The sequence below is a fragment of the Populus alba genome, chromosome 1 (genome assembly GCF_005239225.2).
Source record: "Populus alba chromosome 1, ASM523922v2, whole genome shotgun sequence".
NCBI classification, from domain to species: domain Eukaryota; kingdom Viridiplantae; phylum Streptophyta; class Magnoliopsida; order Malpighiales; family Salicaceae; genus Populus; species Populus alba.
In genome coordinates, this window is record NC_133284.1 from 3,897,555 (window position 1) to 3,913,244 (window position 15,690).

Consider the following 15,690-nt stretch of genomic DNA (forward strand, 5'->3'; position numbering starts at 1 on the left):
TTTAGATAGGATACATAATGTGTTTCATGTCTCGATGCTGCGGAACGCAAATTTGAATCCCACACGAATTTTGCCACAAATTCCGATGGAAGTGCGGGAAGATTTAACTATGGAGGTACAACCTGTGCAAATTATGGACCAAAGTATAAAGGAATTACGAAATAAAAGTGTGCCGTTAGTAAAAGTATTGTGGAGAAACTCTCAAATAGAAGAAGAAACCTGAGAGAGAGAGTCAGAAATGATGAAGAAATATCATGAATTATTTTCTTATATATAATTATTAATTTAAATTTCGAGGATGAAATTTTTTTTAGGAGGGGAGAATGTAAAACCTCCAGATGAAAAATCATAAATTGACTAGTTTTAGGTAAAACAAAAAAATTTGTAACTCTTGATTGGGTGATCAAAAACTTCTAAAAATTTGTGTGGAGCCTTCTAATATCATGCTTTAGCTTGGGTTAAAATTTCATAATTTTTAGAGAAATTTAGAAATTTGACGAAAAATCATAAGTTGACTAGTTTTAGGTAAAACAAAAAACTTCGTAACTCTTGATTGGGTGATCATAAAATTCTGAAACTTTGCGTGGAGCCTTCTAATATCATGCCTTAGCTTGGTTTAAAATTTCATAATTTTTAGAGAAATTCAGAAATTTGACAAAAAATCACAATTCGACTAGTTTTACGTTATTGGACGTAATTTTTAATCCGACCATCGGATTGAACTGAAATTTTATGAGGAACCTTAAAATATACTGAATAAAATCTAGTTAAAATTTTAAGATAAATGGAGCTCGGCAGTGCTAGCAAAAAAATAAGGACCGTCAAATAGAGGCAAAAATACTCATTAAGGGTAGAATAGTTATTTGCCATTGAAAAGAAAATATATAAGCCCTCCTTCTCTTTTATTAACTGCCGAATGGGCATAAACAAAAAGATGAAAAGAAAAAAACAGAGCATAACGTGAGAGAAGGAGAGAAAAGTAAGGAAAAACAATAAGGAAATTGAGAGAATAACTTTATAAACTTGCAAGTTCAACCTATAAAACACTAAATCAAGTGAAGGAAGGAGGATTTGAGAAGGGGAATTCAGCTAACCTTGGAAAACAAGAGAAATTGGAAGAAAAGCAATAGGTAAGTGTCGCACGTGTGCGGCGGCGCGACGATCGTCCACCCTCAAGGAATAATCGGAATATTTATTCCTGGAAAATAAAATAGGGAGAGACAAGGAATTCTTGTCTCTATATGTGAAAATATGGACTGGGAGTCGCCACCTAGTATTCTGGTTACTAGGAACCTTAACTGGTCTTTAGAGATCGGGTACGGAGACTGGTTGCGTAAAGGGAAGGTATTAGCACCCCAACTACGCCCTACCTAAGGTAAGCTGCATTGTTTTGTCTGATAAAATCTAAAGTCTTGTTGTGGTTTGTAATTGTTCGGAATACGCATTACATGTAATGTCATACCCCAGGTTCGATTGTCCGGAAAAAAAGAATTAATATCCAGAATATGCATTACATATAATGTCATACCTCGAATACTAAGAGACAAACAAAATAAAGTTTTTTGTTGTTTTTGAAAATTTTGGCCAATATTCTCTTGACTTTAATAAACTGGTTATTAAAGCCAAAATGCATGCTAAAACATTGTTTTTTTTGGTGTATGAAAAATACAATATGATTTTTTAGCTTTGAGACACTTGGCCGTATGCACAAAAACATTTTTTCTCCTTTTTTTTAATTTTTTTTGTATTTTTGGAAGTTTTTGATGAAAAACCGGGTAGTTTAATACCAGATTTATATTTTTACGACATAAAACTACTACCCGATATTAATAAAAAATAAACATAAATCAACAGTGGGAACATCATAAATATTTTTTTAAAACAATAATATTTTTTTTCTATTTTTTTTACAATGGGCCGGATCAGGCCCAATTGCATGGGGTGGGCCAAACCTGGCCCATTTACATGGGCTGGCTGACGTCCCAGCCCAGGCCCAAATGGGCTGGTTACTGTGCACACAGTAACCAGTGAATTAATTAGCCAGTTACTGTGCCCATGCACAGTAACCGGGTAATTAATTCATGGCTTGCAGAACGTGCACAGTGCACGTTCTGCATGCAAGAAGATGAACAGTAAAACGAGATAAGGGGTTGAGGGCTGACCTGTGGTGGCTGTCGTTGATGGCGGAGCTGCTGGTGGCGACAGGAAGCGGCGCTGACAGTGGGGTGGCCGGCGGTGGCTCTGCGTTTTCCTTCTCTCTCTCCTCTGTTTTCTTCTCTGCTTCTTCCTTTCTCTTCTCTGCCTTCTCTCCTCTCTTCTCCCTCTTCTCCCTCTCTTTGCTCTCCCTTCTCTTCTCTTCCCCCTCTCTTGGTCTTCTCTTTTTTTTTTCTTTTTCTTTTTTTTTTTTTCAGCAGCCCTCCCCTGTATTTATAGGAAAACAGGGGGGGCGAATGGTGGGGCGGCCACTGTTGGCCGCCCCTGCACTATCTGTTCAATGGATAAAAAGGAGGCAAGTGGGCGTCGAATGGTAGGCGTCTTATTGCGCCAAATCCGGGAAAGAAGTTCGGCGAAAAGTGGAGAAGAAAAATTCTTCTCCCCTGTTCTTTGCGTGCGCAGGGAAGAAGACGATGGTGCCGTTTCCAAACAGCACCGTTTTGCGTTTTTTTTATAATATATTTTTTGAATTTTTTTATTTTTATTATTTTTTATGTGGGGACCAAAAAATGGGTTACAACAGTTGCCCCCCTCTTTACAATGCTTACAGAGCAAAACTTTGTGCATAGTAAGTGTTGTAAAGATAAAATAACATTGGTCTTTCGAAACTGGTCGTCTCAAAATTTGATTGACCTAAAACTTCAACCGGACCCAAAGTCCTGTGTGTGGTTGGGCTAAATTGAGATTCCTTTCGCCAATCCCCTTTAACCCGAAACTTCAATACTATGTGTGTGTGGTTAGGATAGACTGAGATTCCTTTCGCCAATCCCCTCTAACCATAATCAAAATCCTGTGTGGTTGGGATAGACTGAGATTCCTTTCGGCAATCCCCTCTAACCAAAACCAAAATCCTGTGTGGTTGGGATAGACTGAGATTCCTTTCAGCAATCCCCTCTAACCAGAACCAAAATCCTCTATGTGGTTGGGATAGACTGAGATTCCTTTCGGCAATCCCCTCTAACCAGAGCCAAAATTCTGTGTGGTTGGGATAGACTGAGATTCCTTTCGCCAATCCCCTCTAACCATAACCAAAATCCTGTGTGTGGTTGGGATAGACTAAGATTGCTTTCGGCAATCCCCTCTAACCAGAACCAAAATCCTTTGTGTGGTTGGGATAGACTGAGATTGCTTTCGGCAATCCCCTCTAACCAGAACCAAAATCTTGTGTGGTTGGGATAGACTGAGATTCCTTTCAGCAATCCCCTCTAACCAGAACCAAAATCCTATGTGTGGTTGGGATAGACTGAGATTGCTTTCGGCAATCCCCTCTAACCAGAACCAAAATCCTGTGTGGTTGGGATAGACTGAGATTCCTTTCGGCAATTCCCTCTAACCAGAACCAAAATCCTGTGTGTGGTTGGGATAGACTGAGATTCCTGTCGGCAATCCCCTCTAACCAGAACCAAAAAAACTGTGTGTGGTTGGGATAGACTGAGATCCCTTTCGGCAATCCCCTCTAACCAGAACCAAAATCCTGTGTGGTTGGGATAGACTGAGATTCCTTTCGGCAATCCCCTCTAACCAGAACCAAAATCCTCTATGTGGTTGGGATAGACTGAGATTCCTTTCGGCAATCCCCTCTAACCAGAACCAAAATCCTGTGTGTGGTTGGGATAGACTGAGATTGCTTTCGGCAATCCCCTCTAACCAGAACCAAAATCCTGTGTGTGGTTGGGATAGACTGAGATTCCTTTCGGCAATCCCCTCTAACCAGAACCAAAAAAAACTGTGTGTGGTTGGGATAGACTGAGATCCCTTTCGGCAATCCCCTCTAACCAGAACCAAAATCCTGTGTGGTTGGGATAGACTGAGATTCCTTTCGGCAATCCCCTCTAACCAGAACCAAAATCCTGTGTGTGTAGCTCGGTCAACCTAAAATCTCATATGGAGATTCCCTTTAACCAACGCTACATGAGATCCCATCTGGCAACCTCATTTAACCAAAACAAAAGAAATGTGGAAAAAAAAAAAAAAACAGTCTTATTATAATGGGTGACCTACCCAGGTGGAAAGAATGAAAAAAACGGTCTCATTATGATGGGTGACCTACCCAAAGAAAAAGGAAAGAATGTGAAGTGCGGCCTCATTGTAATGGGTGACCTACCCAGATAAAAAAAACATGGAGAAATGGATGGCGAGGGCTTAAAGGCACACTCAAAATGGTGGTGAGGGCTCAAAGGCGCACTCAAAAGGAGGTAGGGTTAGAAAACGCACTACCAAAGGATGAGGGCTCAAAGGCGCACTCAAAAGGAAGTAGGGTTAGAAAACGCACTACCCAAGGGATGAGGGCTCAAAAGCGCACTCAAAATGGAGGTGAGGGCTCAAAGGCGCACTCAAAAGGAGGTAGGGTTAGAAAACGCACTACCTAAGGGAATGAGCGCTCAAAGGCGCACTCAAAATGGAGGTGAGGGCTCAAAGACGCACTCAAAAGCAGGTAGGGTTAGAAAACGCATTACCCAAGGGATGAGGGCTCAAAGGCGCACTCAAAATGGAGGTGAGGGCTCAAAGGCGCACTCAAAAGAAGGTAGGGTTAGAAAACACATTACCCAAGGGATGAGGGCTCAAAGGCGCACTCAAAATGGAGGTGAGGGCTCAAAGGCGCACTCAAAAGAAGGTAGGGTTAGAAAACACACTACCAAAGAGATGATGTTGAAACAATGATTTGTCAATGTTGAAAAGCAAATGCATTATGATTGATATGCATGTATACTTACCTGAGAAATATAGGCCCCCATTTCTTCATGGTGTCTTTTTTTCTCTCAAAAGTTTTAGTGTTGGTAGTAACTTCAACGGCTTTTCCACTTCTACTTACTCGGGGTACATATTGTGATCTTGACCTCTGGGAAGGGTTTGATGTCATCATCATACATCTTTGTCCTTCACCCATCTTAAGAGTTACCAATTTTGCCCGACATTTTCCTTAGAACAGGAATTATGGAGTCAGTCCTACCATGTGTGTTTGATTGCCCCCCAGCTTGATCATGCCCCCCAAGTGTTCAACTTGGGTTTAGTGTGGGGTGAGGATATGTGAAAGTAAGTTTGAGGGTTTCTTGTACAATGAAATGTTTTCATGCAAAATTTTTGAAACTTCCAAGTTATTCCAATCACAAAAATGATTTTGATATTGGTTCAAAATAAACTTGTTCTCAAAAATTCAAGTGATTCCTATGGACAGGTTTCTTGAAGTGATGAAAGCTTTTTGCTTTTGGTTTTTAAAGATGAAGTGACATCTGGTTGGTCACAAAAGGTTTAAATTTCAATTTGAGGGTTATTGAGAACCAAATTGAGTCAAAACATTTATTTTATTTGCATGAATAATGATTTGACTTGCACATGAAAGCACTACCTACTAATCTAGATTGCTTGCCTTTGATCAGAAAGGGCTTTATCAGGTATGTAATGTAGGCTTTGGCTATTGGTTACAAAGAAAAGGATATGTTGCAGGCTCAAAAGGTGTTTAAGGGATTTCTCGACTAGGGATCAATTGTGCTTGTTTCCTGACCTTTTATCTTTTGGATTTGTTTTTTTTTTCAAAATATTCTTCATGCCCCCCAGTGTCGGGTTTGGGCTTTTCTCTTTGTTTTCTCCATTTTTGTTTGGTTGAGCACGATCATATCAGTTGTTTGTATGAGAAGCTCAAATCTTTTAGATCCTTTAGATCTTCTTCTTTTCTTTTCTTAACCAATCACTGCTTTATTTAGATGATAATGAAAGATTAAAAATTACATGATCAAATCCAGCACCCATCTTCACTGCTTTGTCTGGATGGGTACAAACTCTATTATTTTGCCCCCCCTAGTGTGGGGTGTGATCCTAGTCAAGGTTATTTTCAAAAAACATTACTAGGCTCAAAATGGGACTGCAAAGGATATATTTTAGCCTTGTGAAAGGATTATCAAAGATGGCCTTTCCTCATCTCAAACTCATGCATTGAGGATCGATAGGTCTTGCTTTCATGCGCGTATGCCAAATGATTTATTCAGTCAAATAAAACTCAGCTTTTGAGTCACCTCATAGTGTTGTTTGTCTTTGTTGTCTTTTTTCTTTCAAGTTTTCTAGGTGTATATGTACCTATGTAAGGAATCACTTGAATTTTCAAAATGCATTTGTTTTGGACAAATATCAACACTATTTTTGTTTTTTTGTACTCACTTTGGAGGTCCCAAAAAATATCCTTGAAAACATATGAGATTATGTATGGGTTTGGAAGAAAGGAATACCAAAGGATTCTTCATGTTGTAGAGTTGTGAGCAAAGTTGCGCTCAAAATGTTATTTACATGTAATAACAACAAAGAAGAGAGTGATGTGAACACAAGAAAACACATGATCTTATTTCACAAGAGAAGCTCATTAACAGAGAAAGTCTTGTTCAAAAGCATTAACAAAAGGCAATAACAAGGCAGGCTTTGGTGAATATTTTCATAGGCTAAAACCTCCTCTCAAAAGCTCTGCGTAGAGGACTCAAAGACAATGCGGAACAACAGCACGGTCAAAAGTTGAGCTATCATGTTGGACCATTGATGCTTTCCAATTCCCCAAACTTTCCATCCTAATATGCTTCAAGCATGATTAGGTAACGGGTTCGTATTCACATTGGGGGCATCTTCCAATTCTATCCACCCAGCCTTGATTAATTGCAGAAGCTTTCTCTTGAAGGCATTGCAGGTATAGATGTTATGCCCAGTAATACCGGCATGGTATTCACAATTGAGTTTTGGCTTGTACCAATTAGGATAAGGTGGCTGCAGAGGTGTTAGAGGTTCTGGAGCTATTTGTCCAATGCTCAAAAGCTTTTGATACATCTCATTCAGGGGTAACGGTAGTGGAGGTAGTTGTTCTTGAACCCTTTGGAAATTTCCAATTTGGCTTTTGGCTTGAAAGTTTTGGGGTTCAGGTTTTCTGATGTTGCCAATTTGGGATGGAGTATGGTAATTTTGGGATGTATTTGTTGTTTTACCCATGTAGCCATCTTCAACATGGTGAACCTCTTTTCTTTCGACGCCTCTTTTCTCGGTTTGTGCAGCAATTCTACCACTCTTGACACCTTGCTCTATACGTTCACATACTATCACAGCATCAGTGAATTGTTGGGCTGAACTACCCATCATATGTTCGTAATATGGTGCTTTGAGTGTGTTGGCAAATAAAGAGACCATCTCTTTGTCCAGAAGTGGGGGATGTACTTGAGCAGCTAATTCTCGCCATCTTTGAGCATATTCCCTTATGCTTTCTTTATCCTTTTTCTCTATATTGGACAAACTGGTTCTGTCGGGCGCAATGTCCATGTTGTACTTGTATTGCTTGACGAAAGCATCCACAAGATTTTTCCAGTTGCGAATTTTTGTGTTATCCAATCTCATGTACCAACTCAAAGTTGCCCCACTTAAACTGTCTTGAAAAAAGTGCATTAGTAGTTTTTCATCATGTACTACCTCAACCATTTTATTGCAGTAGGACCTGAGATGAGTCATGGGGCATTGTGTTCCACTGTATTTGATGAATTCAGGAACACGAAATTTCTTTGGGATAACCACATTTGGGACCAAACACATCTCTGCTGCCCGTACCGGGTCATATAAGTCTATCCCTTCAATGGCTTTGAGTCTGGCTTCCAGCGCCTCTATCTTAGCTTGTTCAATGCTATCAGCTGACTTAGCTTTGTGGGACTCATTAGCAGATGCCTTCACGACTGTTGGGGATGGTGCAGGTGTCGTTGACTGCATAAATGTTGGATTTTGCTGAGGTTCTTGACCATGTTCGCTCATTCTTTCCTCAGGCTGAACTGTAGTAGGAGCCGGATCAAAGGTGATCGGTCGATTAGAAGGACCTTCATCAGAGGTATTTCTTAATGTTTGCTTGAGTAAGCTAGTGAGGTGAGCCACACTTATTTTCAGAGACTCCAACTCGTCGTGCAAATAGGCCTCATGTTGGGCACGCTCTTCATCTTCCATGTTTCTTGCTCGAAGTCGGGTGTTGTAGACTTTTTGGGGACCTATATTTCAATCTGACATGTATGCATGTTAAATGTATGAACATGTAATTTATATGATGAAATTGCCCTTAAAGGGGTGACATGATTTTTTTTTTTTTGTGTTTTTTATTTTTGTATGACATATTTTGTAAAGAAAGATAGCGCATACAAACTAAAGACAGGGTCTATTCATGAATAGGTTTTCTACCTGGTCTCAAAAAGGTCTCATATCTGCCCAGTGACGTCCTTCGTAAAGGCAGTATGGGGGCGTTGCAAAGAACAGTTAAGGCACGTATGCCCACTATTACCAAGCAAGCTCTCAGATATGAGTTGGGTGTTTCACGCATCTAAACCCGACCAATAGTCAAGGGCAGATCGTTAATTCCCCACTTAACTTAGAAGCTTGTGTGTGCTTGAAAAATATAAAACATGTGATGCATGAGGCAGTTCTATGCATGTATGAACAAATATGTACAGAAATTAAAGCGCGTAAGAAATAAATAAGGAAATGCATATTTAAAAATAAACACGCAAACCACAACAAAAAACATAATAATCAGACAACAACAAAGCTTAGTCCACAAGGTCCCCAGTGGAGTCGCCATTCTGTCGCACGTGTGCGGCGGCGCGGCGATCGTCCACCCTCAAGGAATAATCGGAATATTTATTCCTGGAAAATAAAATAGGGAGAGACAAGGAATTCTTGTCTCTATATGTGAAAATATGGACTGGGAGTCGCCACCTAGTATTCTGGTTACTAGGAACCTTAACTGGTCTTTAGAGATCGGGTACGGAGACTGGTTGCGTAAAGGGAAGGTATTAGCACCCCAACTACGCCCTACCTAAGGTAAGCTGCATTGTTTTGTCTGATAAAATCTAAAGTCTTGTTGTGGTTTGTAATTGTTCGGAATACGCATTACATGTAATGTCATACCCCAGGTTCGATTGTCCGGAAAAAAAAAGAATTAATATCCAGAATATGCATTACATATAATGTCATACCTCGAATACTAAGAGACAAACAAAATAAAGTTTTTTGTTTGTTTTTGAAATTTTGGCCAATATTCTCTTGACTTTAATAAACTGGTTATTAAAGCCAAAATGCATGCTAAAACATTGTTTTTTTTTGTGTATGAAAAATACAATATGATTTTTTAGCTTTGAGACACTTGGCCGTATGCACAAAAACATTTTTTCTCCTTTTTTTTAATTTTTTTGTATTTTTGGAAGTTTTTGATGAAAAACCGGGTAGTTTAATACCAGATTTATATTTTTACGACATAAAACTACTACCCGATATTAATAAAAATAACATAAATCAACAGTGGGAACATCATAAATATTTTTTTAAAACAATAATATTTTTTTTCTATTTTTTTACAATGGGCCGGATCAGGCCCAATTGCATGGGGTGGGCCAAACCTGGCCCATTTACATGGGCTGGCTGACGTCCCAGCCCAGGCCCAAATGGGCTGGTTACTGTGCACACAGTAACCAGTGAATTAATTAGCCAGTTACTGTGCCCATGCACAGTAACCGGGTAATTAATTCATGGCTTGCAGAACGTGCACAGTGCACGTTCTGCATGCAAGAAGATGAACAGTAAAACGAGATAAGGGGTTGAGGGCTGACCTGTGGTGGCTGTCGTTGATGGCGGAGCTGCTGGTGGCGACAGGAAGCGGCGCTGACAGTGGGGTGGCCGGCGGTGGCTCTGCGTTTTCCTTCTCTCTCTCCTCTGTTTTCTTCTCTGCTTCTTCCTTTCTCTTCTCTGCCTTCTCTCCTCTCTTCTCCCTCTTCTCCCTCTCTTTGCTCTCCCTTCTCTTCTCTTCCCCCTCTCTTGGTCTTCTCTTTTTTTTTCTTTTTCTTTTTTTTTTTTTTCAGCAGCCCTCCCCTGTATTTATAGGAAAACAGGGGGGCGAATGGTGGGGCGGCCACTGTTGGCCGCCCCTGCACTATCTGTTCAATGGATAAAAAAGAGGCAAGTGGGCGTCGAATGGTAGGCGTCTTATTGCGCCAAATCCGGGAAAGAAGTTCGGCGAAAAGTGGAGAAGAAAAATTCTTCTCCCCTGTTCTTTGCGTGCGCAGGGAAGAAGACGATGGTGCCGTTTCCAAACGGCACCGTTTTGCGTTTTTTTTATAATATATTTTTTGAATTTTTTTATTTTTATTATTTTTTATGTGGGGACCAAAAAATGGGTTACAACAGTAAGCATGAGAAGTTTGGATTTAATGTTGATTTAGATGTTTTCCTAAGCTTATTTGATTAAGTTAGGAAGTAATTTCATGAAACTTTACCTTAGTTTCCCTTAAATCCTAGATTTTTGAACTTAGGGTTCTTATGTGAATTTGGGGGAATTAGGAGGGGAAGGGAAAATGATGAAATTGAAATGGAATAGAATGAAAACAAGTTGAAATAACAAAGATTTGGGGGAGGAAAAAGAAACACCACATTCGGCCAATGAAGGGAAAAAAAAAAAAGGGAGAATGAGTTTTGATGTTAATGTTTAGAAAAAAAACCATGTTTAATCATGATAAATGAAAATGTAAGAAAGACTAAATGAAGAGATAGCATTTAAGTTTGAGAAAATAATAATAATAATAATAATAAGTAAATTCAAATTAAAAGAGAAATAAACTAGTTAAAAGAAAATATGAAGACAAGATGCCTAGATTGTGTTTGAATATAGTATTTAGATTAAATAAATAATATGATGTGAGGGTATAAAGAATAGAAGAATTAGTGGATGGAGGAATTATGAACATAGAGTAAGCAAAGAAGTAACTTGAGTTAAATATGAGGTTGTATGTAAAATAATGATGTTATATTTGAGAATGAATTTTTATTAGAACAAATTACAAATAAAAATATTACGTACTTTGTGTTTCGGCACGTTAGAAAAATATTGATGGACTAATGATATAATGACATTTGATTGATTCAGGAGCTGTGTTTGGAGCTGGTTATCAGACAGGAGGAGCTGGGTCATCCCGAGCAGAAGGTAGGTGATTCGTCACCTCATTTTGTAATTTTTAGTTTCCCTAATTATCGATGCTGCTTATTTATTTGATATTAAACGAATGGAGCAAATGAATAATTTGAGTTATGATTATGTGAAATTACCGGTTTTACTGGTTAACAAAGAAGTTAACTGGATATGGGGTAATTTTAACCGGATATGGGGTAATTCGTATGGAATTACCGGATTGTTTGGCTAATAAAAGAGATTAGCCAGATGCTGGGTAATTCGAATGGAATTACCGAATTAATTGGCTAACAAAAGAGATTAGCCGGATACTAGGTGATTCATATGGAATTACCGGATTGATTTTGCTAACTGAAATGGGTTAGCCGGATTTTTGGGTAATAAAGAGAATTACCGGGTTTATTGGTTAACAAAGAGGTTAACCGGATAAGGAGTAATTCATATGAAATTACCGGATTGATTGGCTAACAAAAGAGGTTAGCTGGATGATAGGTAATTCGAATGGAATTACTGGGTCTATTGGTAACCGAGGAAGGAAAAACAAATTTTTGAGTAATTCTATGAAAGTGTTAGAGTTATTTGATAATTAAGAGGAATTAGCTGGATTTTTTTTAAGTCTTAAAAAGATTATGTAAATTATGGGATTAAGTTAGATTAAGTAGAAGTACTAAATTTCAAAGGTTAAGAGTAATTAATTAATATAGTGAGAAAGTTAATTAATATGGTTGTTGTTGAAACAGGTACACCACGAGGTGATGCAGATCGTTAGATGTAGGATTTCTCCTGTGTATGAATTACCATTTTGGAATGTAATATTCATGTCTTTACTTTCAGTGTAAATCCTTTTGTTTTGGAAAAAATCAAGTAGAAGGTGTAATAGGTAGTGGATGTATTATATATATGTATAGTTATTAGTATGACCAAATCATTTTCAAAATGATAAGATAAGATTTATTATAGACATAATATGACTCTTAATCTTAATGTTGTATTTATGGAGTTTAAAGGAATATATGTAGTTAGTAAGCATTTATCATGTTTGTGATGAATTTGTTTATCTTTTGGGTTATTTTGGGAGTACATTTATGTTGATTTACTAATTAATAAGTAGAAGTATTGCGTTATTGTTTGATGACTGGAATGTGATCTGGGATGATTGGATCAAGATAGAAGTCATAATGACATATAATAGAAGTGTTGTCGATAACTTGGTACCAACAAAAATAGAGGAAACTTTGCCAAAAAAAATTTTTATTTAAAAAAACCCATAAATTTAGACATATTAACCAATACTTGACATTGGTAAAGAAATGTTTGGAGTTTTCATGACATTATGATTTGAGGGCGTTACAGTTTTTCTCTCCTCACTACAGCCCCTCCCGCGTGTTTTTTTTCTTCTTCTTTTGCTTCCTCTGCCGCCAGCCACCATCTCTATCATAGCCTCAGCCACCATTTCTAACCACAACCGGCCACCAAGCAGCCACCGTGATCTTCTTTCTCTTCTCCTTCCAACATTTCTCTCTCCTCTGCAACTTTTCTTCTTCTCGTCGTGACCTGCAACTAGCTCCAACCGCTGGCAACCAACTCTTCCACCGTCCTCAACCAGACTAATGACGGCATCCACCACCACGCCAGGTTTTCCGCCCTCTCTCCCCTTCCCCTTCTTCTTCTTCTTCTTCCTGCGTGAACAGTAGGCGTGAATTTTATATATATATATATATATATATATATATATATATATATATATATATATATATATATATATATATATATATATATATATATATATATATAAGTTTGTGTGTGTGTGTGTGTGTCTCTTATAATATTTTTAAAAAATAAAAAATAAAAAATCCCAAAATCATTTAAAAAAATGTGATTTTCTCGCATAATTTTCTACCAATTTTGTATAATATTGGCTTGTATATTTACACTGTAAAATACAAATCCGATATTAAAATACTCGGTTTTCTCCCAAATATTTCATAAATAATAATAAATATTTGGTTGCAAAATCCTAACATGTTTCTAAGCATATTTTTCATAAAAAAAACAAAAATAAAAAATTACTTCTTTTTCATGTTTAAAAAATAAAAAATGGATATCATAATCAGTTTATGATTATTCATTAGGATTTGGCCAACATGTTAAAAATCTTTTTTTTCAATTTTTTTAGGATCTAGATGTTGACTTTAATATTTGTGGGTTGTAAAATTACACGATAAAGTACACCCTCAGGTATTAAAGATACAAGGTGTAGAAATGCGATGCTAAAATTCAGTCTTTAGAACGGTTATGATTTAACTCAATAAGATAGAGACTTTCTCATGAAGAGAGATCTGCCTTGAGCCTAAAAAAAGACCAACAGAAACCCAACTCAGAAAAAACAATCAAACAACAATGCAGCTTACCTTAGGTAGGGTGTACTAGGGGTGATGTGTCTTCCCCATGCATAACCAGTCCTTTAATCAGACTCTCGCAGATCACAGGTTCTTAGTGACCATAATACTAGGTGGCGACTCCTTAATATTAATCATAATTTTATAATTAAATCCAAAAAACATTCCCAACATACCACACCTCACACAGGAGGCACGATAAAGGGCCTCTGTCATCGCAAGACGATGTCGCGTCGCTCGCGCTGAACGACACAATTGTTAAGATTAGGAATGTAGTGAGGTTTGTTAGATCTTCTCCTTTTAGACAACTTGTTTTTAACTAATGTGCAGAGAGGTTGAAAATTAGGAGTAAAAAATCTGTTTGCTTGGATGTTGTAACTAGATGGAACTCTACATATATGATGCTAGATGCGGCTGATAAATTTGATGTGGTTTTTATGAGTTTAGAAGAAACCAATCCTAGGTATTTGAGTTACTTTCAGGTTGATTCAAAAGGGAAACAAAAAACTCAGGTGCTCCTTTTTAAGAAGATTGGGAGAAGGCTAGATCTTTTGTTAAGTTCTTGAAACTATTTTAAATGGTTACAATGAAATTTTCTAGCTCGTTGTATGTGACATCTAATTCTTTCTTCTATGAATTGATTTCTATGCACACAAGCATATTTCAACTTTATAGAAGTGAAGATGTTTATATATGTAAAATGAGCAAGAATATGATGGCAGAGTATAAAAAAATATTGGGGGGGATCAAGATACATAATTTTTTTTTGTATGTGGCTATTGTGTTAGATCCACATTTCAAATTGAAGTATATGAGATTTTGTTTTGGAAGATTGTATGATGTTGAAGAGGCTGAAAATTTTTACAATTAAGGTTAAAGATACTTTGCTAAGGTTGTTTGAGCATTATATGAATGTTGATGAGAATGTTGAGGTTGTTCATAGTGTTGGAACTAGTATAAATGAAAATGTTAATGTTGATTTAACGGTGGTAAATGATGATATATTGGAATGACTTAGCTTCTCAATTCAAAAAACATTTAGAGGAAGAAGATGATGTCAAAAAAAAAAAAAAATTAAGGTTGAGAGGTATTTGGGCGATGATTGTGAGGATCCTAATGATTTTAAATTAGATATTTTGGGTTGGTGGAGGTGTAATGCTACAAAATACAAGATTCTTTCTAAGGTGACACAACACATGTTTGCTATCTCGGTATCTATAATTGTTTTTGAAGCAGCATTCAGTATTGGCAGTCGTATATTAGATCTATTTCGAAGCTCTTTATCTCCATCGATAATGCAAGCACTTGTTTGTTGTCATAATTGGTTGAGTTTAGCACCAATTCCAATCAACATCAGAACCTTCATGTATTATATGAAAAATTTGAGATGATTGAGTCAGGTAATTTTTTTGACAAATTTAAATGTAGTTATTTTATAATATCATTTATTTACATATGTTTAATCTAACATTTTAATTTATGTTTATGTAAAATTTGGTGAAAGTTTAAAAATGTCAACTGATTGTTTGTAAGTTGTATTGATGATGTTGGTATAATCTTGGAATATAATTGTTTTGGGTAATTAATTTACTTTACCTTGTTAATTCCTTTTAAAATTTTGCATTGCTAATTTTTTTAATAGTCGAACTCTAATATGTTGCTAATTTGCTAGTATTTCTTTATAGCATTAACCTTGCTGGATCTTTTGGTTTTTGCTATTGCTAGAGGTTTTGGATGCTGTTGTAGTGCTGGTACTGGATTTTTTTCTTCAAATTATACCGAATATTTATGATAATTTATTACTAGTTGCTATTTGCTAATGTAAAGTTTTTAAAAATCCATAAAAAAAAAAATCCAGAGTGGAGAGAAAAAATTGAAGAAACGAAATCTAAAAAATAACACCATCAAATAAAAGTTCTCCTTATTAATGTTTTACTTTGTTTTGGAACAAAGAATATAGTACACTCCGACTGATAGCGAGGCGCAGGGTAATTACTTAATAATTTAACTATTGTATTTTCATAGAAGTTTAAATAATCTAAGACGGTGCTACAAATTTATTTATTTTTCTGTTTTACTTTTCAACAAAAAAAAAACCCCAATATAACTCTTAAATTAAAG